Source organism: Entelurus aequoreus, linkage group LG06 (assembly GCF_033978785.1).
Source record: "Entelurus aequoreus isolate RoL-2023_Sb linkage group LG06, RoL_Eaeq_v1.1, whole genome shotgun sequence".
NCBI lineage: Eukaryota > Metazoa > Chordata > Actinopteri > Syngnathiformes > Syngnathidae > Entelurus > Entelurus aequoreus.
Genome location: NC_084736.1, coordinates 14,274,714 through 14,301,697, shown reverse-complemented (window position 1 = coordinate 14,301,697; position 26,984 = coordinate 14,274,714). Strand labels below are relative to the sequence as shown.

Below are 26,984 nucleotides of genomic sequence, written 5' to 3'. Positions count from 1 at the left end.
TTTTTACTGTCAACTGAGTTTCGTTTTTTAATGATTTCTGCTGGTGGCGTGCCTCCGGAATTTTTCTACGGAAAAAGTGTGCCTTGGCTCAAAAAAGGTTGAAAAACACTGCCCTAGCGTGTACCGTATTTTCCGCACTATAAGGCACACCTAAAAACCTCCAATTTTCTCAAAAGCTGACAGTGCGCCTTATAATCCGGTGCGCCTTATATATGGACCAATATTGAGCCACAACAGGCCTCGCAACCCCAGCCTCTACTGTAGCGTCTATTCTATGCGCCTTATAATGTGGTGCGCCTTATAATGCGGTGCGCCTTATATATGAACAAAGTTTTAAAATAGGCCATTCATTGAAGGTGCGCCTTATAATGCGGTGCGCCTTATATATGAACAAAGTTTTAAAATAGGCCATTCATTGAAGGTGCGCCTTATAATCCGGTGCGCTTTATACTGCGGAAAATACGGTACAAGCGAGGGCAATTTCACTGAGCGCGAATGGCCCTTGTGGTGCCCCCTATGGGTTGTAGTCAAAACGCTTTGGAAGACATGCGAGCGTACATGTAACGCAGGTTCACTTCACACGTGTCATAGTTTTGATGCCTTCAGTGACAATCTACAATGTAAATAGTCATGAAAATAAAGAAAAACGCATTGAAATGAGAAGGTGTGTCTAAACTTTTTGGCCTGTACTGTACATATTTTCTGTCAAAATGGGAAAAAAAATAATACATTTAGTAAGATTAAGTACGTTATTGGCGCAAATTATTTGCAGGCTTTCAGAGGCCACATAAAAATTATGTGGCCCAAAGGCCTTGAAGGTTACACCTGTGTTTAACAGGGTCAAACTTTGAGTTATATTCATTTCTCAGAGGAGTATTTGCACAGGCAATTGACAAATCTTCATCATTTTGTGGACAGTGGTTGAGGATTACAGTTTATAAAAATATGTAGGTACCACACCACACTATCCGAGTGGGTGTCAAGAAGTTGAATCTAAACTTTAGCGATTTCCCCCCAGAAAATCCTGGACAAAAAGTTTCTCGTTCTACCCGACAAGAACGTTCTCCTCAAAAATGACTTGTACTATTTAGTGGGTGTATTGCGGGTGATCTAAGACTGCGTGTACAATTCATAACAAGTGCAAAAGTGACGAAGACCACCCTGTCTAAATAAGGGTTTTGCATGTACCATGGAGACAAACACGCTAAATGGATTGCGCTCTCTATTTTTGCTCATTTAAGATGTGCAATTCTCAATGCACGAGCTTAGTATACCAGTTGTATTCACCATCAAGTTTGGATGTGTTTTAATACATGCAGACCTTTAGTAGTTTGTTTTTTAAAGCCCCCTTTAATGCCCTTTTAGCCTTCATTTCAGTACTGTTATTGCACTGGAGAATAATACAATCTGTTGATCAACTTGACATGCATTTGCATCACTGAACTCTGCTAAGCAATGTGGTCTACATACAACACACAAAGACAAAGATATGTTTCAAAGGGCCAATTTGTTTCAGGCCAGAACAAATTGACAAAACTATTTTAAATAGCTGCAACATAACATATATAAGAAACAAACAGTATAATAACAACATAGCTGTAAAGCAAGGAAGACACACACTACATACACAAAGCCTAACCAGGAGTTTTTTTTCTCTCAAGGAATTCGGAAATAAAATCATGTCTGAAGCCCAGAACACTACGTATTTCCCCAGTTTTAGTTTAGAGAAAAGGAAAGATTGGCCTGGCCCACTAGGATCCCTCTTTATGTTTGTGAACTTTATAGTCGATACATTTAGAGTGATGTGATAATCAAACACTCTAGAAGTCTAGAATGAAAGAGTATATAAGAGAAATGACAGTGTGTACCTTCAGTGATGAATGATGAGCAGAGGCAGAGTTTGGAGTGTTTTCTTTAGCTTGCTTTCCATTTTTGTGTACTCACTGTCCACTGTGTCCAGGTACGTGGAAAATGTTTTCCGTGCCATTTGCTGATTGATGCCCGATATCATGCTAATCAGCTGCCTGAAAGCGGGTGACTCCACTGTAGAAATAGCCTGCGTGTCTTCTAGCACATACGCTGCAATGGCTCTATCAACGTTGTCCTGGCTAGCAGTGCCTCGTTAAAATCCAGCCGCTGTTGGAGGTGGAGGTGAAGTGAGTCTCTCTTTACATGCTTCGTTGAAGCATGTTGCTTTTGTAGCTGTTTCAGCAGATTTGAATTGCTGTTTTGGGCAGTATATGGGATCGTTGATCCAAGACACAACTTACATTGAACTAAAATGTTCTTTTCTTAGTGCTCGACAAAAGAAAAGTAGTGAGAATATCTCCATGTTAAGAAACTCGACTTTGGCTCTGCCATGATGTCTTGTTAGTAAACACAGACGCGCCCCCCCCCCCCCCCCCCCCCCACACACACACACACACACACAAACACATACACACAAACAGCGCGCCTCTTCTGCAGCTCTCCAGTAAAACACACTCAGATCTTCTAAGTTTCTAGCCGATACTACATAAAAAATAACTTATAATAACACAGTAACGCATCATGTAGTAACGGTAACTGAGTTACTGAATATAAAAAATAACGCGTTAGACTACTAGTTACCGCCGAAAATAACCGCGTTACAGTAAGGCGTTACAGTAACGCGTTAGTCCCAACACTGTATATCAGATTGTAGGTGTGTTTTTTTTTACCCTTCGCGTTCATATTTTGCTGTGTTTGTTGCATTTCGCTTGATTGTAAAATATGTCGACCAAGAGGGGTTAGGCGTTCATATGTTGTCAATATTCCATGTTTTATCGTTCATAGTTAATATTGTAAATCCCACATTCTTTATTTTCATGTACATTCTGGGTGTCTCATTCAGCAAAACATTTTTTTAATTCCATTCCGTTTTTTAAGGCGGTCTGTCATAACGTTTTTAGCATTCAATCAAACATTATTGAGGTTTTGTATTAGTGTCCCTAAAAATAGATATACCGGCCCCCAGACACATTTTTTTCTCTAAATTTGGCCCCCCCGAGTCAAAATAATTGCCCAGGCCTGCGCTTGCCTCAAGTACCTGTAACTGCAATGCAAACAAGTCCTGCATGCAGATACAGAACTGTGCAGGTGAAGGTGACCAATCAGCTTTTAGGTTGAAAATACACTATATTGCCAAAAGTATTTGGCCACCTGCCTTGACTCATATATGAACTTGAAGTGCCATCCCATTCCTAACCCATAGGGTTCACTATGATATCGGTCCGGTCCAGCTTTTGCAGCTATTACAGCTTCAACTCTTCTGGGAAGGCTGTCCACAAGGTTGCGGAGTGTGTTTATAGGAATTTTCTACCATTCTTCCAAAAGCGCATTGGTGAGGTCACACACTGATGTTGGTCGAGAAGGCCTGGCTCTCAGTCTCCGTTCTAATTCATCCCAAAGGTGTTCTATCGGGTTCAGGTCAGGACTCTGTGCAGGCCAGTCAAGTTCATCCACACCAGACTCTTGTCATCCATGTCTTTATGGACCTTGCTTTGTGCACTGGTGCACAGTCATGTTGGAAGAGGAACTGTTCCCACAAGGTTGTGAGCATGGAATTGTCCAAAATGTTTTGGTATCCTGGAGCATTCAAAGTTCCTTTCACTGGAACTAAGGGGCCAAGCCCAACTCCTGAAAAACAACCCCACACCATAATTCCTCCGCTGACCCCTCTCTGTCAGTTTACGTGGCCTACCACTTTGTGGCTGAGTTGCTGTTGTTCCCAAATTATTCCAATTTCTTACAATAAAGCAGACTTTGGAATATTTAGAAGCGAGGGAATTTCACGACTGGATTTGTTGCACAGGTGGCATCCTGTGACAGTTCCACGCTGGAAATCACTGAGAGCGGCCCATTCTTTCACACATGTTTGCAGAAAGAGTCTCCATGCCTAAGTGCTTGATTTTATACACCAAGTCATTAGGACACCTTATTCTGATCATTTGGATGGGTGGCCATATACTTTTGGCAATATAGTGTATATATTAAAAAAAAAAAAACAAAGGTTCAAAAGAGAGAACCGATACCCGAGCGTGACTTTTACGATACCAGAGATAAAATGCGGCATGGAGGGAAGTGGTGCACTTGCAGTGACAAGTGTCAGTCTGTGGTTGACTACAAGTAAAAAAGAGGGAACCTTTACTTCCCCGCCCCCTCTGGGACTTACCCGTTTGTCCCATTGGCTGTACGAGTCGGTTGAGAAACATGAATCACCTCGGACGGACTCTGTCAACAGAAAAAAAGAGAGTGAGGGTAAGTAGACGTTCTTGACAAGGACACCAAGTAAACATTATCTGGACTGGATTATTTCCACTTGAACCCCTTTGGTTTCATTCTTGGACACACTCTTGTAGATGCTGGTATGCCATTAAACACCCCAATAGCCATTTTCAGTTCATGTTGCACGATATAGATGAAATACAGTATAAATCAGGGGTCCCCAAACTTTTTGACTCCGGGGCCGCATTAGGGTAAAACAATTTGGCTGGGGGCCGCGCGATATATATATATATATTATATATTATATATTATATATTATATATATATATATATATATATATATATATATATATATATATATATATATATATATATATATATATATATATATATATATAATATGTAAATGTGTGTGTGTTTGTATACACTACCGTTCAAAAGTTTGGGGTCACATTGAAATGTCCTTATTTTTGAAGGAAAAGCACTGTACTTTTCAATGAAGATAACTTTAAACTAGTCTTAACTTGAAAGAAATACACTCTATACATTGCTAATGTGGTAAATGACTATTCTAGCTGCAAATGTCTGGTTTTTGGTGCAATATCTACATAGGTGTATAGAGGCCCATTTCCAGAAACTATCACTCCAGTGTTCCAATGGTACAATGTGTTTGCTCATTGGCTCAGAAGGCTAATTGATGATTAGAAAACCCTTGTGCAATCATGTTCACACATCTGAAAACAGTTTAGCTCGTTACAGAAGCTACAAAACTGACCTTCCTTTGAGCAGATTGAGTTTCTGGAGCATCACATTTGTGGGGTCAATTAAACGCTCAAAATGGCCAGAAAAAGAGAACTTTCATTTGAAACTCGACAGTCTATTCTTGTTCTTAGAAATGAAGGCTATTCCACAAAATTGTTTGGGTGACCCCAAACTTTTGAACGGTAGTGTATGTATATGTAAATGTGTCTATATGTATGTATGTATATGTGTGTCTATATATATATATATATATATATATATATATATATATATATATATATATATATATATGTATTCATACATATATATTATATTATATTAATATATAATATAATATTAAGTCAATTATACTAATTGACTTAAAGAGCGCACTTGCTGCAGGTCATGTTATCGATGGTAAAATGCATTTTTAGACAATATGATTTGCCTGAGTGGCTAGGAGACGGTAGAAAATGGACTAGTAAGGACAAATTTAAAAAATAATAGTACAAAAAAAAAAAAAAAAAAAAAAGTTTTGTTTTTTTTAACTTGGGACTTCCCGCGGGCCGGATTTTGGACGCTGGGGGGCCGTATCCGGCCCGCGGGCCGTAGTTTGGGGACCCCTGGTATAAATGATATCAGTTTGGCCAACGATAAAGCATTAAATACTATCGTTATACAATAATACTACATGTCTCCTGCCAATTGGACAGAGACAAGTGAACATCCTCATCGTAATATAGCATCCCCGCTAGCGTCTAACGTCCCTCCATAGTGCAGAGCTGGTTCTAAGTCACTAATCCTCACCTCCGTGGCGGCAAATCAACCAAATTTCTTACAGGTATCATCACCACTGGAGGACGAGGACTAGCTAAAGATGGTACACTGCACACCGGAGGAGGATACAGTACGCAATGCTAATACTAAAGCTAGAGCTCTTGAATGTAGACATTGGTGGGCGGATCGATACAAATTGACAGTAACGATTCTAAGAAATAGCATCAGTATATGGTCGAAAACTACAGTGATTAGATTGATATTTATTATCACAAATCCTTTGTTTGTTGTTGTTTTTTTTATTTTTTTTACAGACTCCGAAAATACAGTGGAACTTTGATTTACGAACCCCTTCTTTTGCCAATTTTTTGATTTTTAAAAACAACTGCGTGAGAACGTATACTCGCGATATAGTAATCGCACAGAGACAAACCCGCGATATATCGAGTATATTCGACGTATCGCCCAGCCCTACTTCAAATAGTACAAAAGTGCATAAGTGCACTTTTCTTGGTAGAAAAAAAAAAAGAGACCTTTTTGCTCAATATTTTGAAAAATATTCTTAAATTAAGTAAATGCTAGTGCCATTATCTTGACATAATGATATGCGATCGGCATTACATTTCTTGAAACCAGCAAACTTATACTAAAAACTAATTTATTTTTCTTAATGGAAGGCAACAAGGCAACCGCTTGTTACTCTCTGGGTTTCCTAGCCGCTCAGGCAAATCAAATTGTCTAAAAATGCATTTTTCCATGGGTAACATGACATCATCGCAACAAGTGTGTGCTCTTTCAGTCAATTAGTGCGCATATATACATCCCGGCCCCCGGCCAAAAAATTTTTAATTGTAATTTTGAAGAATTTATCTGAATGTGCATGAACTATTTCTGTTCAAAATTGTTTGAAATGTCACATGTTAAATGTTTAAATACTTAACTGTCAGTTTACTGTACTGTGCCAACTGTACTACTATATGAGTACGTATTTTCTATTGTTTCATTGAAAATAAAAGTTTTAATTATAAGACATAATTGTATCAAAATCATGATTTTTTTTCATGCTTGAAATAAGAAATTATTACTTTAAAAAAGTAGTTTTATACTTGTGAGTGTTGATGACACAGCTTTGCAACAGTTGATATTCTAGTTTCAAGCATGTTTTACTCAATATAGGTCATAAAATCTCAGCAAAAAGCTGTAATTTCTTACTGAGATCATTTAGGACCAAAACCCTTAAAACAAGTAAAAGACTAACATAAGATCTGCTTAGTGAGAATAATTATCTTATTAGACAGAAAATAAGCAAATATCACCCTTATTTGAGATATTCAATCAATTATTTCCGCAAGACAATGCCAAGCCACATTCATCATGTGTTACAACAGCGTGGCTTCGCAAAAAAAAGACTGCGGGTACTTTCCTGGCCCGCCTGCAGTCCAGACCTGTCTCCCGTCGAAAATGTGTGGCGCATTATGAAGCGTAAAATACGACAGCGAAGACCCCGGACTGTTGAACGACTGAAGCTCTACATAAAACAAGAATGGGAAAGAATTCCACTTTCAAAGCTTCAACAATTAGTTTCCTCAGTTACCAATCGTTTATTGAGTGTTGTTAAAAGAAAAGGTGATGTAACACAGTGGTGAACATGCCCTTTCCCAACTACTTTGGCACGTGTTGCAGCCATGAAATTCTAAGTTAATTATTAATTGCAAAAAAAAAACAAAGTTTATGAGTTTGAACATCAAATATGTTATCTTTGTAGTGCATTCAACTGAATATGGGTTGAAAAGGATTTGCAAATCATTGTATTCCGTTTATATTTACATCTAACACAATTTCCCAACTCATATGGAAACGGGGTTTGTAGAACCAGGAACATGACGCATAACATCTAAATCTAGTCATTTTGTATATAAGGAGATTTTGACTTCTGTCCTATTTGCACTTTGCTCTTGACGGAGATAATAAATTAAGTAGCCCACAAGACTGCTAGTATGCTCGATCCGTTTTTTTTCCCGTTTTCGTCTTGAGTCGGTTGTGCCTTGGTAGATCTTGCAAAAAAAAACAAACAAAAAAAAACTGCTGTACAAGTTGGCTTTCACTTGCAAGGACAGGAATATAGCGAAGCTAAGGCTCATTAATGTGGCAGCGGGGGCGGGAAGGGAACAGAGGCATCGTTTGTGCAAGAGTTGCAGGCGCCCAAACCAGCAAAACCTCAAAGAGCTTCTATTGAGATCACTCATCTCTCAGAACAGGTTGCGCACCTATAAATATCTCCGCCTGTAACGAGCAATCACAGTTTGGAGCTAAAAAAATATACTTTAAAAGGGGTCAGACTATGATTTTTTTCTCTTGTGGTCTACATAACTTGTAATGGCGGTTCTTTGATCAAAAATGTTCATAGACCATGTTCAAACAGACCACTTTCAAGTCGCTTTTTGACCGTCTCTTTAGGATGCACCGTTTTGTGGGACGGCCTTATTTACGTGCCTCCACCCCAACAGCGTCTTCTCGCCGTCAGCCATGTTGTAGTTTTTAGCGCGTTCATAGCGAGTCTACTGACGAATATAAGAAGTTCGAAGCATACACTACTTTTCATTAGAAAAGCCAACATGTGCTTGTACGAGCCAGTCTGCCCCACAAAAGGATAGAGAAAAAGAAGGATGTTATTGACTACAGCGCAGGTGTCAAATAGCCAGATTTTGGCCGCGAAAAGCCTGGAATGAATACCGTATTTTTCGGAGTATAAGTCGCTCCGGAGTATAAGTCGCACCGGACGAAAATGCATAATAAAGAAGGAAAAAAACGTATATAAGTCGCATTTTTGGGGGAAATTTATTTGATAAAACCCAACACCAAGAATAGACATTTGAAAGGCAATTTAAAATAAATAAAGAATAGTGAACAACAGGCTGAATAAGTGTACGTTATATGAGGCATAAATAACCAACTGAGAACGTGCCTGGTATGTTAACGTAACATATTATGGTAAGAGTCATTCAAATAACTATAACATATAGAACATGCTATACGTTTACCAAACAATCTGTCCCTCCTAATCGCTAAATCCCATGAAATCTTATACGTCTAGTCTCTTACGTGAATGAGCTAAATAATATTATATGATATTTTACGGTAATGTGTTAATAATTTCACACATAAGTCGCTCCTGAGTATAAGTCGCAACTTCGGCCAAACTGAAAAAAACTGCGACTTATAGTCCGAAAAACACGGTATGTGTATTTTCTTACTAAATGTATTAAACTTTCCATTTTGACAGATACTTGATCTAATATTGCAACAAATAATACATTGTCATACATTCCAAAACAATTTTTAGTACTTAAAGGCCTACTGAAATGAATTTTTTTTATTTAAACGGGGATAGCAGATCCATTCTATGTGTCATACTTGATCATTTCGCGATATTGCCATATTTTTGCTGAAAGGATTTAGTAGAGAACATCGACGATAAAGTTCGCAACTTTTGGTCGCTGATAAAAAATGCCTTGCCTGTACCGGAAGTAGCGTGACGTCACAGGTTGAAGGGCTCCTCACATTTCCCCATTGTTTACACCAGCAGCGAGAGCGATTCGGACCTAGAAAGCGACGCTTACCCCATTAATTTGAGCGAGGATGAAAGATTTGTGGATGAGGAACGTGAGAGTGAAGGACTAGAGTGCAGTGCAGGACGCATCTTTTTTCGCTCTGACCGTAACTTAGGTACAAGCTGGCTCATTGGATTCCACACTTTCTCCTTTTTCTATTGTGGATCACGGATTTGTATTTTAAACCACCTCGGATACTATATCCTCTTGAAAATGAGAGTCGAGAACGCGAAATGGACATTCACAGTGACTTTTATCTCCACGACAATACATCGGCGAAGCACTTTAGCTACGGAGCTAACGTGATAGCATCGGGCTTAAATGCAGATAGAAACAAAAGAAATAAGCCCCTGACTGGAAGGATAGACAGAAAATCAACAATACTATTAAACCATGGACCTGTAACTACACGGTTAATGCTTTCCAGCTTGGCGAAGCTTAATGCTGTTGCTAACGACGCCATTGAAGCTAACTTAGCAACGGGACCTCACAGAGCTATGCTAAAAACATTAGCTATCCACCTACGCCAGCCAGCCCTCATCTGCTCATCAACACCCGTGCTCACCTGCGTTCCAGCGATTGACGGAGCGACGAGGGACTTCAGCCGATCATCGATGCGGTCGGCGGTTAGCGTCGGCTAGCGCGTCTGCTATCCAAGTCAAAGTCCTCCTGGTTGTGTTGCTGCAGCCAGCCGCTAATACACCGATCCCACCTACAACTTTCTTCTTTGCAGTCTTCATTGTTCATTAAACAAATTGCAAAAGATTCACCAACACAGATGTCCAGAATACTGTGGAATTTTGCGATGAAAACCGAGCTTTTTGTATTGGATCCGTTTCAACCATTGACGTCACGTGCATACGTCATCATACATAGACGTTTTCAACCGGAAGTTTAGCGGGAAATTTAAAATTGCACTTTATAAGTTAATTCGGCCGTATTGGCATGTGTTGCAATGTTAAGATTTCATCATTGATATATAAACTATCAGACTGCGTGGTCGGTAGTAGTGGCTTTCAGTAGGGCTTTAAGGTTTATTGACGCTCTGTACTTCTCCCTACGTCCGTGTACACAGCGGCATTTTAAAAAGTCATACATTTTACTTTTTGAAACCGACACCGATAATTTTGAAACAGATATCGATAATTTTCGATATTACATTTTAAAGCATTTATCGACACCCCTATAAACAGGTTATACTTGTATAGCGCTTTTCTACCTTCAATGTACTCAAAGCGCTTTGACACTATTTCCACATTCACCCATTCACACACTGATGGCGCTAACCACGACCCATCAGGAGCAAGGGCGGAGTGTCTTGCTCAAGGACGCGACGGACGTGACGAGGTTGGTAGAAGGTGGGGGATTGAACCAGGAACCCTCAGGTCGCTGGCACGGCCACTCTCCCAAACCGCGCCACACCTATAAAAAACTAAACTGTGATATTGTTTGCCATTGAATCACATTTGACTAATGTTCATTCCAAGATAACGTTGGAAAACCCCACTAGACATCATAGCTCCCTTATGCACAATTGGACCGGCTCCCTTGGGGGTAGTAAAGCCCTGCCTTTGTCCCCACGGTCTAACTTGTAGTCGCTCTCAACCGCAGCCTTGGACCAGCTCCTGTGGCCGGCAAGGCCCGACCCAGGCTGATGTTGCCGGTCTACCTGAAACACTATCCAGGTCGGCAGCACGAGCCCCCCCTCACAGACACACGCCACACTTTACTACTGGGCAAACTAGTCTAAGTATAGCCCTTTGCCCTACAAAAAAAAAAAAAACACTCGGCTGCTTCTTTTCGGACGGCTCAAAAAATAACCAAGACTAAACAAGAAGCGTTCATTTATAGGCCAGTATGGAATCTGTGATGTATTTATGAATCGGACGGGCTCGGGGGCAAAGGGGAGCTTGAATAGGGTTGAGTTAATGTTCAACTCAGGGAGAGGTACTGTAAATGTCAACGCAGACAGCCAAAAACAACTGAACCGTGCCAGAGAGGCGTCTTGCTGCGAACGGTTATAAATGTGTACTGTAATTCCCTTTGCCCGTGCACGTTAGCTATAAAGACCGTGCCCAGCTGACAGCAGTTGAGAAGCGTACAGGACGAGAAATCAGTGCCAGTCACGGCATTGATTTTAAAGCCTTAATACAGTGTTTGTCAACCACTATGCAACTTCACCTAATTGGTCCAGAAATAATTTTTGTAAATCGGCCGATATATGCTTTAAAATGTAATATCGGAAATTATCGGTATCGGTTTCAAAAAGTAAAATTTATGACTTTTTAAAACGCCGCCGTACGGAGTGGTACACGGACGTAGGGGGAAGTACAGAGCAGTCATACATGCCAACTCTCCCGATTTTCACGGGAGACTCCCCAATTTCCCTCCCGAAAATCTCCCGGGGCAACCATTCTCCCGATTTCCACCCAGACAACGATATTGGGGGCGTGCCTTTAAGGCACTGCCTTTGCGTGCCGGCCCAATCACATAATATCTACGGCTTTTCACACACATAAGTGAATGCAATTCATACTTGGTCAACAGCCATACAGGTCACACTGAGGGTGACCGTATAAACAACTTTAACACTGTTACAAATGTGCGCCACACTGTGAACCCACACCAAACAAGAATGACAAACACATTTCGGGAGAACATCCGCACCGTAACACAACAGAACAAATACCCAGAACCCCTTGCAGCACTAACTCTTCCAGGACGCTACAATAAACACCCCAACCTCAACTCCGCCCGCCCACCTCAACCTCCTCATGCTCTCTCAGGGAGAGCATGTCCCAAATTCCAAGCTGCTGTTTTGAGGCATGTTAAAAAAAATAATGCACTTTGTGACTTCAATAATAAATATGGCAGTGCCATGTTGGCATTTTTTTCCATAACTTGAGTTGATTTATTTTGGAAAACCTTGTTACATTGTTTATTGCATCCAGCGGGGCACCACAACAAAATTAGGCGTAATAATGTGTTAATTCCACGACTGTATATATCGGTATCGGTTGATATCGGAATCGGTAATTAAGAGTTGGACAATATCGGAATATAGGATATCGGCAAAAAAGCCATTATCGGACATCTCTAATTATAATCTGCAAATAATGTGCCGTTGCCTAGTGTCTGTGCCGTGTAAAACTCGGCAGGGTAACCACGTAATACTCCACGTCAGCAGGTGGCAGCATGGAGTTAATTAGTCGGAATGTGTCGGGTGAGACGAGGACGGTTTGTCGTGATGCCAATATGCAGACCGCAGCGGGAGGCAGCGTGCAGGTAAAAAGGTATGTCATGCCTAAACCAAAAATGAACAAAAGGGAAAGGGAAAGGAAAAGACAATGGCTATGCAAAACGAAAGAGTAAACAGAAACAAAATGCTGGACGACAGCAAAAACTTACACAAAGTACTAGAGATGTCCGATAATATTGGACTACCGATATTATCGGCCGATAAATGCTTTAAAATGTAATATCGGAAATTATCGGTATTGGTAAGTAAAATGTATGACTTTTTAAAACGCCGCTGTACGGAGTGGTACACGGACGTAGGGAGAAGTACAGAGCAGTTGCGTCTCCCAGTCATACTTGCCAACCCTCCCGATTTTCCCGGGAGACTCATGAATTTCAGTGCCCCTACCGAAAATCTCCCGGGGCAACCATTTTCCCGAATTTCTCCCGATTTCCACCCAGACAACAATATTGGGGGCGTGCCTTAAAGGCATTGCCTTTGCGTGCCGGCCCAGTCACATGATATCTACGGCTTTTCGCACACACAAGTGAATGCAAGGCATACTTGGTCAACAGCCATACAGGTCACACTGAGGGTGGCCGTATAAAGAACTTTGACACTGTTACAAATATGCACCACACTGTGAACCCACACCAAACAAGAATGACAAACACATTTCGGGAGAACATCCGCACCGTAACACAACATAAACACAACAGAACAAATACCCAGAACCCCTTGCAGCACTAACTCTTCCGGTACGCTACAATATACCCCCCCCCCCCCCCCACCTCAACCTCCTCATGCTCTCATAGTGAGAGCATGTCCCAATTTCCAAGCTGCTGTTTTGAGGCATGTTAAAAAAAATAATGCATTTTGTGACTTCAATAATAAATATGGCAGTGCCATGTTGGCACTTTTTTCCATAACTTGAGTTGATTTATTTTGGAAAACCTTGTTATATTGTTTAATGCATCCAGCGGGGCATCACAACAAAATTAGGCATAATAATGTGTAGGGATGTCCGATAGTGGCTTTTTGCCGATATCCCGATATTGTCCAACTCTTTAATTACCGATACCGATATCAACCGATACCGATACCAACCGATACCGATATACACAGCCGTGGAATTATCACAGTATTATGCCTAATTTGGACAACCAGGTATGGTGAAGATAAAGTCCTTTTTTTAAAAAATTAAATAAGATAAATAAATTAAAAACATTTTCTTGAATAAAAAAGAAAGTAAAACAATATAAAAACAGTTACATAGAAACTAGTAATTAATGAAAATGAGTAAAATTAACTGTTAAAGGTTAGTACTATTAGTGGACCAGCAGCACGCACAATCATGTGTGCTTACGGACTGTATCCCTTGCAGACTGTATTGATATATAATGTAGGAACCAGAATATTAATAACAGAAAGAAACAACCCTTTTGTGGGAATGAGTGTAAATGGGGGAGGGAGGTTTTTTGGGTTGGTGCACTAATTGTAAGTGTATCTTGTGTTTTTTATGTTGATTTAATAAAAAATAAAAATTTTTTAAAAAATAAACCGATACCGATAATAAAAAAAACGATACCGATAATTTCCGATATTATAATTTTAAAGCATTTATCGGCCTAATAATGTGTTAATTCCACGACTGTATATCGTATCGGTTGATATCGGAATCGGTAATTAAGAGTTGGACAATATCGGAATATCGGCAAAAAATCCATTATTTGGACATCTCTACTATTGGGTTTCATTTTTAACATTTTCTGCTGGATTTTTTTAACGAAAAAAAATGTGCCTTGGCTCAAAAACACTGAACTAGAGCACTACACACAGGAAAAAAAAACAAATAAGGCACGACGACCTGGTGGAGTTTCATTTTTGAACGTTTTCCGCCGGTGGTGTGCCTCCGTATTTTTTAATGAAAAAAACGCGCCTTGCCTCAAAAAAAAAAAGAAAAAAGGTTGATATATACCGATCCGTGCGTCAATAAACCAAAAGGCTCAGGTTGAAGGGTTTCAATATCGTGTGTAATTCCAAACAGAACGTGACAATGCGCGGTGGAGTAAATAGGCTGTGGGATGAGGAACAAGGATAGCGTGCGATGCAGAGCCTTGGCAAAAGCTCCCCTCTTGGACGGGCCCGGGATGAATCACTCCAGAATAGAGCAGGGCATGAAGGAGAGAGGGAAAGATGCCGTGATGTGTTTCGTCCCGTGGCTGTCTTCCACTCTGGCATTCTTCCCTCCTCCTCCTCCCAACTCCGGTCGACTCTCCCGCTCGCTCTTTCCAGCTCTCCTGGGAGGCTGAGTAACCATGAGGAAATGCTTGGGCTCAGCCAGTGTCGGCCCAAAGAACAGATGTGTGGCCTGGAGGTGGTGAGGCGGAGACGCAACGGAAACCAAATATAAAACCAGAGCTGCGCGCCGACCGCTGACGACAGAGGGCAGCAGCAGCAGCAATGACTACAGCAGGCCTGGGTGATGCCAAAATGTGCCCTTTTCCTACAGGAAGTCTGGTTGTAAAGCTGGTGGCAAGACCTTTGGAGAAAACATCCAACAATGGGTCTATGAGACATTCAACAACAATAGTGCCTAGTAGGGTTGTACGGTATACCGCTATTAGTGAGAGATGTCTGATAATGCTAGGTTCACACCAACGGCGCTTTGACGGCGCTTTAAAGCGGCATGCAAAGCGGCGTTAAAGCGTAACAAAGCCTGATTAAAGCGTGAGGGTCCTAATGGATCGTGGGAAAGCTTGTAGTGAAGCGGGACATGCGGCAAGTTCGCCCAAAATTTTTAAACGGTTAAAAAAATTCTGCGCTCTGTCAAGAATGGAATAAAGCGCCGAGAGCGTATCAAAGTGTGACAAAGCCTGACAAAGCTCAGCAAAGCTTGACTCAAAGCGTAGGAAAGCTTAACAGATCTTGGTTCAAAGCGCAATAGGAAGTGACTGCGATATTGACTAGTGACATTGAAACTTTATGTAAAACCAACACAGGATTACAAATCCATTCTCTTTTGCATCATTGCCTTTTTTATACGATGATCATTGTTTCTGTACTTCTGCTGTTTGATGTTGCAGTTTGACATTACTGTCTATAATTTTTCTGTATGAAAATGTTAATAATAAAGAGAATATGTTACGTTTAAAAGAAATGCCTTTTATTATTGTCAACTAGCATAAGAAATGAAAGATAGATATTTATTAAGATGACAAAGAAATAAAAGAAATGAAGATATAAAACATAATATAACGGAAAAAAAAGAGAAATTGAAGAAATAAATGAATATAAAAAATAAAAGAAATGCCTTTTATTATTGTCAACTAGCATAAGAAATTAAAGATAGATATTTATTAAGATGACAAAGAAATAAAAGAAATGAAGATATAAAACATAATAAATAATAAACATAATATAACGGGAAAAAAAGAGAAATTGAAAAAATAAATGAATATAAAAAATGTGTGGAAAACAGTATACTGAGTTTTTCACATTTTTTTCTTATTTTTGTTGTAACAATGCACAACAGAGCTTGATAATCGTGTCAGAGCCTGATTTAAAGCGTCATGATCGCATCAAAGCATAATAAAGTTCAATAAAGCGTAATAAAACGTATCAAAGCGTGATTTAAAGCGTATCAAAGCGGGATCAAATCGTGAGGAACGGTAACAAAGCGGCAACTAATTCGTATCAGAGCGTATCAAAGCATAACATTACTTCGGTGATCGGGATATTCGTGGAAAAATTGAAAAAAATGACGGCGCTTTGCTCGCCGCTTTAAAGCGCGGCAAGCGCCGTTGGTGTGAACCAGGCATAATGGCTTTTTCATCGATATCCTATGTTCCGATATTGTCCAACTCTTAATTACCGATTCCGATATCAACCGATACCAATATATACAGTCGTGGAATTAACACATTATTATGCCTAATTTTATTGTGATGCCCCGCTGGATGCATTAAACAATGTAACAAGGTTTTCCAAAATAAATCATCTGAGAGAGCATGAGGAGGTTGAAGTGGGCGGGGCGGGGTTGGGGGGGGGGGGGGGGTTGAGGTGGTAGGGTGGGGTGTATATTGTAGCGTCCCGGAAGAGTTAGTGCTGCAAGGGGTTCTGGGTATTTGTTCTGTTGTGTTACGGTGCGGATGTTCTCCCGAAATGTGTTTGTCATTCTTGTTTGGTGTGGGTTCACAGTGTGGCGCATGTTTGTAACAGTGTTAAAGTTGTTTATACGGCCACCCTCAGTGTGACCTGTATGGCTGTTGACCAAGTATGGATTGCATTCACTTGTGTGTGTGAAAAGCCGTGGATATTATGCGACTGGGCCGGCATGCAAAGGCAGTGCCTTTATGGTTTATTGGCGCTCTGTACTTCTCCCTACGTCCGTGTACACAGCGGCGTTTTAAAAAGTCATACATTTTACTTTTTGAAACCGATACCGATAATTTCCGATATTACATTTTAAAGCATATATATCGGAAGTCCGATATTATCAGACATATCTAGTATTATAGGACCACGAAACTAACTATACCGCCTCTGAAACGTACCGGTCCCGCGCCCGCGTCGCTGTCAGGTCGACTCTTTGCTGGTTTTTACCAGCAGACGAGCATGTTCGACAGCGCACAATCACGGAGTACTTACAAGCAGACACAGTGTGTAGACAGAAAAGGGAGAACGGACGCATTTTGGCTTAAAAACTAAAGATAAAGGCGAAGTTATAACACAGAAACGCCCTCAGGAAGAGGTGCTTTAAGACATGGCTAGCTAGCTAGCGGCTAACGTCCATCTGCCGTCGGCAGTGTTTTAGCTACTTCTAAATCACTAATCCTCTGGTCTGCATGGCGACAAATACAGTAAGTTTCTTACAAGTATCATCCCTGCAGGACGAGGAATAGCTAAACATGCTTCACTACACACCGTAGCTCACCGGCGTCAAAATGTAAACAAACGCCATTGGTGGATCTACACCTAACATCCACTGTAATGATACCAAGTACAGTAGCGTATCCAGGTGATACTACTATGTATAGGTCAATATTTTTTGGCATCACAACATCTTTAGTTTAAAAAAAATTCATATCATGTCCGTGGACACATGAGGACTTTGAATATGACCAATGTATGATCCTGTAACTACTTGGTATCGGACTGATACCCAAATTTGTGGTATCATCCAAAACTAATGTAAAGTATCAAACAGAAGAATAAGTGATTATTACATTTTAACAAAAGTGTAGATAGAACATGTTAAAAGAGAAAGTAAGCAGATATTAACAGTAAATGAACAAGTAGATTAATAATTCATTTTCTACCACTTGTCCTTAATAATGTTGACAAAATAATAGAATGACAAATGACACAATATGTTACTGCATATGTCAGCAGACTAATTAGGAGCCTTTGTTTGTTTACTTACTACTAAAAGACAAGTTGTCTTGTATGTTCACTATTTTATTTAAGGACAAACTTGCAATAAGAAACATATGTTTAATGTACCCTAAGATCTTTTGTTAAAATAAAGCCAATAATGCAATATTTTTTGTGGTCCCCTTTATTTAGAAAAGTACTGAAAAGTATCGAAATAATTTTGGTAGCGGTACTAGTGCCTAGGCCCTAAAAAGGTACTCATTTTGTAACCCTTAAAGGGGAACTACATTTTTGGGGGGAATTTTGGAAAACCTTGTTTTTGATTGATTGATTGAAACTTGTATTAGTAGATTGCACAGTACAGTACATATTCCGTACAATTGACCACTAAATAGAAAAGCGCTATACAAGTATAACCCATTTATCATTTATTATCATTTAAATGGTAACACCCGAATAAGTTTTTCAACTTGTTTAAGTCGGGGTCCACGTTAATCAATTCATGGTAAAGTTACATTGTTTAATGCATCCAGTGGGGCATCACAACAAAATTAGGCATAATAATGTGTTAATTCCACGACTGTATATATTGGTATCGTTTGATATCGGAATCGGTAATTAAGAGTTGGACAATATCGGAATATCTGCAAAAAAGCCATTATCGGACAGCTCTACTAATGACAGCAAACATTGCACAGTAAGTGATGTTTTATTATGTTTGTTGGCTCTCAAAGTTTGCAGTGAGTAGTAGTCAGTGAAGTCATGATGCGTTTTTGAAATTCATGCATAAAATGAATAAAATACATAAATATTAACCGTTAGTACAGATGTGCCCGTTGCTACATTACAAATATACTTACAGCATGTATATAAAACCTGAATGGAGGAGTTTGGATGTTTTTTGTTTTAAGGGCTTTGTTGGCAGAATAGAGCAACCCCCTCAGGCCCCATTGTAAGCAGACTTTTGATCGCATTTATTTACAATTTAGAATACATTTAAAAAAAAAAGAAAAACATATGTGTTCTTGTCTTACATAAGGATTGTGAATGATGGGCAATATTAAAAAAAAATAAATAAAAAAGTGCAGTTCTCCTTCAAATAAAGCTCCTTAAAGGCCTACTGAAAGCCACTACTACCGACCACGCAGTCTGATCATTTATACATCAATGATGAAATCTTAACATTGCAACACATGCCAATACGGCCGGGTTAACTTATAAAGTGCAATTTTAAATTTCCCGTGAAACTTCCGGTTGAAAACGTCTATGTATGGTGACGTATGCGCGTGACGTCAATGGTTGAAACGGAAGTATTCGGACACGTTGTATCTCAATACAAAAAGCTCTGTTTTCATCGCAAAATTCCACAGTATTCTGGACATCCGTGTTGGTGAATCTTTTGCAATTTGTTTAATGAACAATGAAGACTGCAAAGAAGAAAGCTGTAGGTGGGATCGGTGTATTAGCGGCTGGCTGCAGCAACACAACCAGGAGAACTTTGAGTTGGACAGCAGACGCGCGATCCGACGCTAGCCGCAGACCGCATCGATGATCGGGTGAAGTCCTTCGTCGCACCGTCGATCGCTGGAACGCAGGTGAGCACGGGTGTTGATGAGCAGATGAGGGCTGGCGTAGGTGGAGAGAAAATGTTTTTATCATAGCTCTGACGAGGTCCCGTAGCTAAGTTAGCGTCAATGGCGTCGTTAGCAACAGCATTGCTAGGCTTCGACAGGCGGCACAGCATTAAATGTGTAGTTACAGGTGCAGTGTTTGGTTCGGTGTCTCCTGATAGTAGTATTGTTGATCTTCTGTCTATCCTTCCAGTCAGGGGCTTATTTCTTTTGTTTCTATCTGCATTTAAGCACGATGCTATTACATTAGCTCCGTAGCTAAAATGCTTCACCGATGTATTGTCGTGGAGATAAAAGTCACTGTGAATGTCCATTTCGCGTTCTCGACTCTCATTTTCAAGAGGATATAGTATCCGAGGTGGTTTAAAATACAAATCCGTGATCCGCAATAGAAAAAGGAGAAAGGTACAAGGGCTCATTGGATTCCACACTAAGTTACGGTCAGAGCGAAAAAAGATACGTCCTGCACTGCACTCTAGTCCTTCACTCTTACGTTCCTCATCCACAAATCTTTCATCCTCGCTCAAATTAATGGGGTAATCGTCGCTTTCTCGGTCCGAATCGCTCTCGCTGCTGGTGTAAACAATGGGGAAATGTGAGGAGCCCTTCAACCTGCGACGTCACGCTACTTCCGGTACAGGCAAGGCTTTTTTTTATCAGCGACCAAAAGTTGCGAACTTTATCGTCGATGTTCTCTACTAAATCCTTTCAGCAAAAATATGGCAATATCGCGAAATGATCAAGTATGACACATAGAATGGATCTGCTATCCCCGTTTCAATAAGAACATTTCATTTCAGTAGGCCTTTAATAAGGCCAAAATGTGTTTCTATTCTACGGGAAGCCTGTAATGCTAGTTGTAGCTTAGAACAACACACTTGGAGGAAAAAAAAGTGAAAAAATGAATAAGAGTCCAGAGATAAGATATTATAACAACTGTTCTGTGGCTGTCTAGCGACCACTGCCAGGCACGTGTAAGGGGAAGCTGGATCGATCCATAAATCAGTAGTGTTGATAAGAGTAATATCAGTATATAATTGACCCTAAAGTGATTAGATTGATGTTTCAAATACCAAAGGATTAATGGGGATATTTGGTTCTACATTTAGAACACTTCCTTGTGGTCTACATAACATGTAATGGTGGTTCTCTGGTCAAAATGTTGCATGGATGATGTTTTCAAGTCGCTCTCTTCAGGATGCGCCACTATGTCATCGTTGTTGTATTTTTTAGCGCTTCCATATATTCTACTGACAGTTGTAAGTTCGAACTATACGCTACTTTGTATTAGAATTGGCGGGAGGATGCATGTACGAGCTAGTCTGCCTCTCACCAGAAAGATAGAGAAAAAGAAGGAGTTTATTGACTACAGCGTCAAAACTCACGCTAAGCTCTTGGGGTAAAACTTAACCTTATATGGAGAAACCCACTGACGCCAGCATTTGGGGAAAAATGTCACAAATTGGGCAAACTCTAAACGGCTCATTTGGAGGAAGTATGAAGGAATGCAAGATCTTTTTATAAATATCTTTGCCACGGTTTGGATTCAAATGGTCAGGACTTACGCAGATCCCAAATACACGGCGGTATAGCTCGGTTGGCAGAGTGGCCGTGCCAGCAACTTGAGGGTTCCAGGTTCGATCCCCCGCTTCTGCCAACCTAGTCACTGCCATTGTGTCCTTGGGCAAGACACTTTACCCACCTGCTCCCAGTGCCACCCACACTGGTTTAAAAATGTAACTTAGATATTGGGTTTCACAATATAAAGCGCTTTGAGTCCGCTAGAGAAAAGCGCTATATAAATATAATTCACTTCACAAAAACAGCGACCGATAGGTAAGAAAAGTTTGTTTTGCACAATAGGTCCCCTAGATAGTAGTTTTTGCTTTTGTTTAGTTAGTGTACAATTGACTTTGTGTTGATCAAATAATTGTATATAATACACAAATAATTAGAGATGTCCGATAATGGCTTTTTTGCCGATATCCGATATTGTCCAGCTCTTAATTACCGATTCCGATATCAACCGATATCGATTATATACAGTCGTGGAATTATTTAACACATTATTATGCCTAATTTTGTTGTGATGCCCCGCTGGATGCATTAAACAATGTAACAAGGTTTTCCAAAATAAATCAACTCAAGGTATGGGAAAAAAAATGCCAACATGGCACTGCCATATTTATTATTGAAGTCACAAAGTGCTTTTTTTTTTATTTTTTTAACATGCCTCAAAACAGCAGCTTGGAATTTAGGACATGCTCTCCCTGAGAGAGCATTAGGAGGTTGAGGTGGGCGGGGTTGAGGTGGGCGGGGTTGAGGTGGGGGGTTAGGGGTAGCAGTGTGACCTGTATAAACAACTTTAACACTGTTACAAATATGCGCCACACTGTGAACCCACACCAAACAAGAATGACAAACACATTTCGGGAGAACATCCGCACCGTAACACAACATAAACACAACAGAACAAATACCCAGAATCCCTTGCAGCACTAACTCTTCCGGGACGCTACAATATACACCCCCGCTAGCCCCCGCCTTAACCCCGCCCCCCCAACCCCGCCCACCAATAATGCACTTTGTGACTTCAATAATAAATACGGCGGTGCCATGTTGGCACTTTTTTTCCATAACTTGAGTTGATTTATTTTGGAAAACCTTGTTACATTGTTTAATGCATCCAGCGGGGCATCACAACAAAATTAGGCATAATAATGTGTTAATTCCACGACTGTATATATCGGTATCGGTAATTAAGAGTTGGACAATATCGGAATATCGGATATCGGCAAAAAAGCCATTATCGGACATCTCTAGATATTAAGAATTATGTTTTAGGGTTTTTTAAAAAAAAAAAAAAAGGGTACTCCTGTGCAAAGACATTTCATAACATTTATATTCAAGTTCAAAGCATTAATATTTATATAATGGTTGACTTCATCAAATTTTTTGACACTGCCTCTTAAATCAGGATCAAGAATCGTTAGGAACCGGAATCAAAAACAAGGAGCAGGAACCGGAATGAGGAATTGTCCAAATCCAAACGATGCCCAACTCTACTTATGGATCAATACTCTTAGGCCAGTGGTTCTTAACCTGGGTTCGATCGAACCCTAGGGGTTCGGTGAGTCGGCCTCAGGGGTTCGGCGGAGCCTACGCCGCGGAGGTCAAGACACACCCGACTCATCATGTAAATAAAAACTTCTCTCTATCGGCGTTAGTATGGATACCCCCAAAGAATGTTCCCTCTAATTTTCCATCTAAATTGCAGGTGTGTAATTTGTTGTGAGTTCATGCACTGTGTTGGTTTTGTTCTTTGAACAAGGTGATGTTCATGCACGGTTCATTTTGTGCACCAGTAAAAAAAACATGTAACTTTGTCTTGAATTTGAAAAAAAACTAAACATTTTATTTTTCACTAAAGAAGGGTTCGGTGGATGCACATATGAAACTGGTGGGGTTCGGTACCTCCAACAAGGTTAAGAACCACTGTCTTAGGCCCTATAAAGGAACTTAGCGAGCACCCTTTAGCAGAAAAGGACGATGGTTCCTCAAGACCTTTACTTAGGTTTTAAAAAGGTACTCATTTCTCACCCCATATAGTTTAGCTTACGACTGGGGTTGTTCCTACTGTTGGTGGTAGTGCATTCAAGGGTACTCAGTCATGTCTTTAGGCCTCAAAGATTCTGCATCTGTATCTTATCTGGACTTTTATAGTCTGGGAATAATCTGTACCTCTCTGGTACAAAGATCTGCCTATGCTCGTGAGAAAGTAGCTCGAAAACATAACAAACTGGGGCTTCACAGTTGGTAAAAAGAGACTTCCTGTCCCATCACTAGGGGTGTTCAGCTCAGTGCGACTATTTGGGCAGCTGTTAGAGAGCTCTCAAGTAGGACTGTAAACACGCTTGATGGGGTTCGGGCGGACCAAGTCGAGCATCGTCTTTATCGAAGGGTTTCAAAGTGGGTGCTCCACATGTTGGCATCTTCTGGCAGTGACAAGCTGAAGAGGATTTTGGGATGTTTGGCCAGTGGGAGACTCCACCAGCACTCTGTGGTCACCCATGCCATAATTCAGCACTACCAGGCCTAAAATACACACATCCAGGGAGGTCTGACCTGCTTTATGAAAACATAGGGCATAGGCGGAGGAACATGTGGCCCGCAAGGGACTCACTGCCTAGGGTTTACTTGGACCTGCCACCACCCCTATGTTGACACCATGGAAAGGCAAACACTATCAATTTAAAATGTGTGTATTCTGAGGGGAGGGGACCATAACGAATTGTGTCAGTTAAGAGTAGGTCAGCTGACGAACATGGCTCAGAGTGGTTCAGCTGCGGTCCTAATTGTCGACTCGGTGTGAACTATTGACTCTCTGATACCAGATCCAGGGCAGAACAGTGACTCAGACTGGGAGGAAACTGGATAAGAGGAAGTGCATCGATTGACCGTACGGATGAGGTCATCAATAATCAACTAGAAGCATACATTTCCACAGAGTGCCATTTGGGTCTTATCTACAGAGACCAAATTCCCAAGAATACGTGTCGAAATGAAAATTGAATTCTGCAAACCGGGATACCAAAGTCAATAAACTGATCCCTTCCATGAAGAGGTCACCTGAAAAAACCCAAAGCGTACAAGCAACAGGGAAGGATACACAGACAAATGTGAAATTCAGCCAAAACTTGGGAGTGTAACTCGCAATAAAAGTTCAAAGTTCAAACCTCAGCAAGCGTCCGAAGAGCAACTTCAGGCACATGTTTTGCTTTTCCTTTTGCGAAACATATTGCAAAAGCGTCGTAAGGAATACACACAGAAAAAACGTGAACTAAGGCATCGTTCACACTGCAGGTCAATTCTGATTTTGTGCCCGTATGCGACATGTATCAGTTTTTTCACGTCAATGTGAACAGACCCAGGCCTCTTTGGTATGTGGATATAAATCGTATATATATGCGACGCGCCCTTAAAGGCCTACTGAAATTATTTTTTTTAATTTAAACCGGGATAGCAGATCCATTCTATCTGTCATACTTGATCATTTCGCAATATTGCCATATTTTTGCTGAAAGGATTTAGTACAGAACATCGACGATAAAGTTCGCAACTTTTGGTCGCTGATAAAAAAAGCCTTGCCTGTACCGGAAGTAGCGTGACGTCACAAATTGAAGGGCTCCTCACATTTCCCCATTGTTTACACGAGCAGCGAGAGAGATTCGCTCCGAAAAAGCGACGATTACCCCATTAATTTGAGCGAGGATGAAAGATTCGTGGATGAGGAATGTGAGAGTGAAGGACTAGAGTGCAGTGCAGGACGTATCTTTTTTCGCTCTGACCGTAACTTAGGTAAAAGGGCTCATTGGATTCCACACTTTTTCCTTTTTCTATTGTGGATCAAGGATTTGTATTTTAAACCACCTCGGATACTATATCCTCTTGAAAATGAGAGTCGAGAACGCGAAATGGACATTCACAGTGACTTTTATCTCCACGACAATACATCGGCGAAGCACTTTAGCTACGGAGCTAACGTGATAGCATCGTGCTTAACTGCAGATAGAAACAAAAGAAATAAACCCCTGACTGGAAGGATAGACAGAAAATCAACAATACTATTAAACCATGGACATGTAACTACACGGTTAATGCTTTCCAGCCTGGCGAAGCTTAACAATGCTGTTGCTAACGACGCCATTGAAGCTAACTTAGCTACGGGACCTCACAGAGCTATGCTAAAAACATTAGCTATCCACCTACGCCAGCCAGCCCTCATCTGCTCATCAACACCCGTGCTCACCTGCGTTCCAGCGATCGACGGAGCGACGAAGGACTTCACCCGATCATCGCTGCGGTCGGCGGCTAGCGTCGGATAGCGCGTCTGCTATCCAAGTCAAAGTCCTCCTGGTTGTGTTGCTGTAGCCCGGCCGCTAATACACCGATCCCACCTACAGCTTTCTTCTTTGCAGTCTTCATTGTTCATTAAAGAAATTGCAAAAGATTCACCAACACAGATGTCCAGAATACTGTGGAATTTTGCGATGAAAACAGAGCTGTTTGTATTGGGATACAATGTGTCCCAAGACTTCCGCTTCAACCATTGACGTCACGCGCATACGTCATCATACATAGACGTTTTCAACCGGAAGTTTAGCGGGAAATTTAAAATTGCACTTTATAAGTTAACTCGGCCGTATTGGCATGTGTTGCAATGTTAAGATTTCATCATTGCTATATAAACTATCAGACTGCGTGGTCGGTAGTAGTGGCTTTCAGTAGGCCTTTAATCATCTACACAGAATAGGGCTGCAACGATTAACGTATTTTCCGGACTATAAGGTGCACTTAAAATGCTTTTTTTCCCTCAAAACTCGACAGTGCGCCTTATAACCCGGTGCGCCTAATGCAGTGGTTCTTAACCTTGTTGGAGGTACCGAACCCCACCAGTTTCATATGCGCATTCACCGAACCCTAACCGTAATCATATAATGATGTTATTATATTAAATAAATACCAATGAAGGTATATTTTACAAAGAGAAAGTTACAGGAATGTACACATGATCCCATGTTTACATCTCATTGTGCAACATGTGTATGTTTTAGTGGGAACTAAATGCGATATCTGAAAGGGGTACACATTATTTCCAAAGCAGGACCCCCCCACCCAGACATATAATACTAGTACACAGCTCATGAAACACAATATGTTATAGTCATTGTAAGTGGGCCAAAACACTTATATTGGAAAAAAATCTCATGGAAATGACTGCTGTCATTTGATTACAATAATAAAACATTGAACTTGTTATTTAGTCAGGTTTGGGACAGGTGTGCTGCAGGTGTGACGTCGCTCACATTGGGGGTATCCATAATACGCCCGATAGGGAAAAGTTGTTATTTACACGATGAGTCGGGCGTGTCTTGACCTCCGCGGCGGAGGCTCTGCCGAACCCCTGAGGCCGACTCACCGAACCCCTAGGGTTCGATCGAACCCAGGTTAAGAACTACTGGCCTAATATAAGGAATACGTTTGGTCGACTAGAGTTTAAACCATGTTTACTTCTGTAAACACTGCAGTGCGTGCAACAGGTCATGCTGCATTCACATTAAGAATCACATTTTTTCTGTGATGTAAACGGCCACATAAAAACATTGGATTTGACAAAAAAAATCAGAATTGTACATCCGACCCTGCAGTGTGAACGTAGCCTAAGTCAGGGGTCGGCAACCCGCGGCTCCGGAGCCGCATGCGGCTCTTTGACCACTCTGATGCGGCTCAGCTGCATACCTGCCGACCCCCCCCCGAATTTCCCAGGAGACTTATGGATCTCAGTGCCTCTCCTAGAAATCTCCT

General features: G+C 40.9%; 1 protein-coding gene across 1 annotated transcript in view; it reads right to left on the bottom strand.

Annotated features, from left to right (window-relative positions):
* Nucleotides 1-26,984, bottom strand: part of plekhh3 (pleckstrin homology, MyTH4 and FERM domain containing H3) — a 131,202-nt gene that overhangs the window by 77,490 nt on the left and 26,728 nt on the right. Inside the window, exon 3 of the mRNA XM_062050029.1 lies at nt 4,193-4,251. The gene's annotated coding sequence lies outside the window, so the exon portion shown is untranslated. The remainder of the gene's footprint in view (nt 1-4,192; nt 4,252-26,984) is intronic.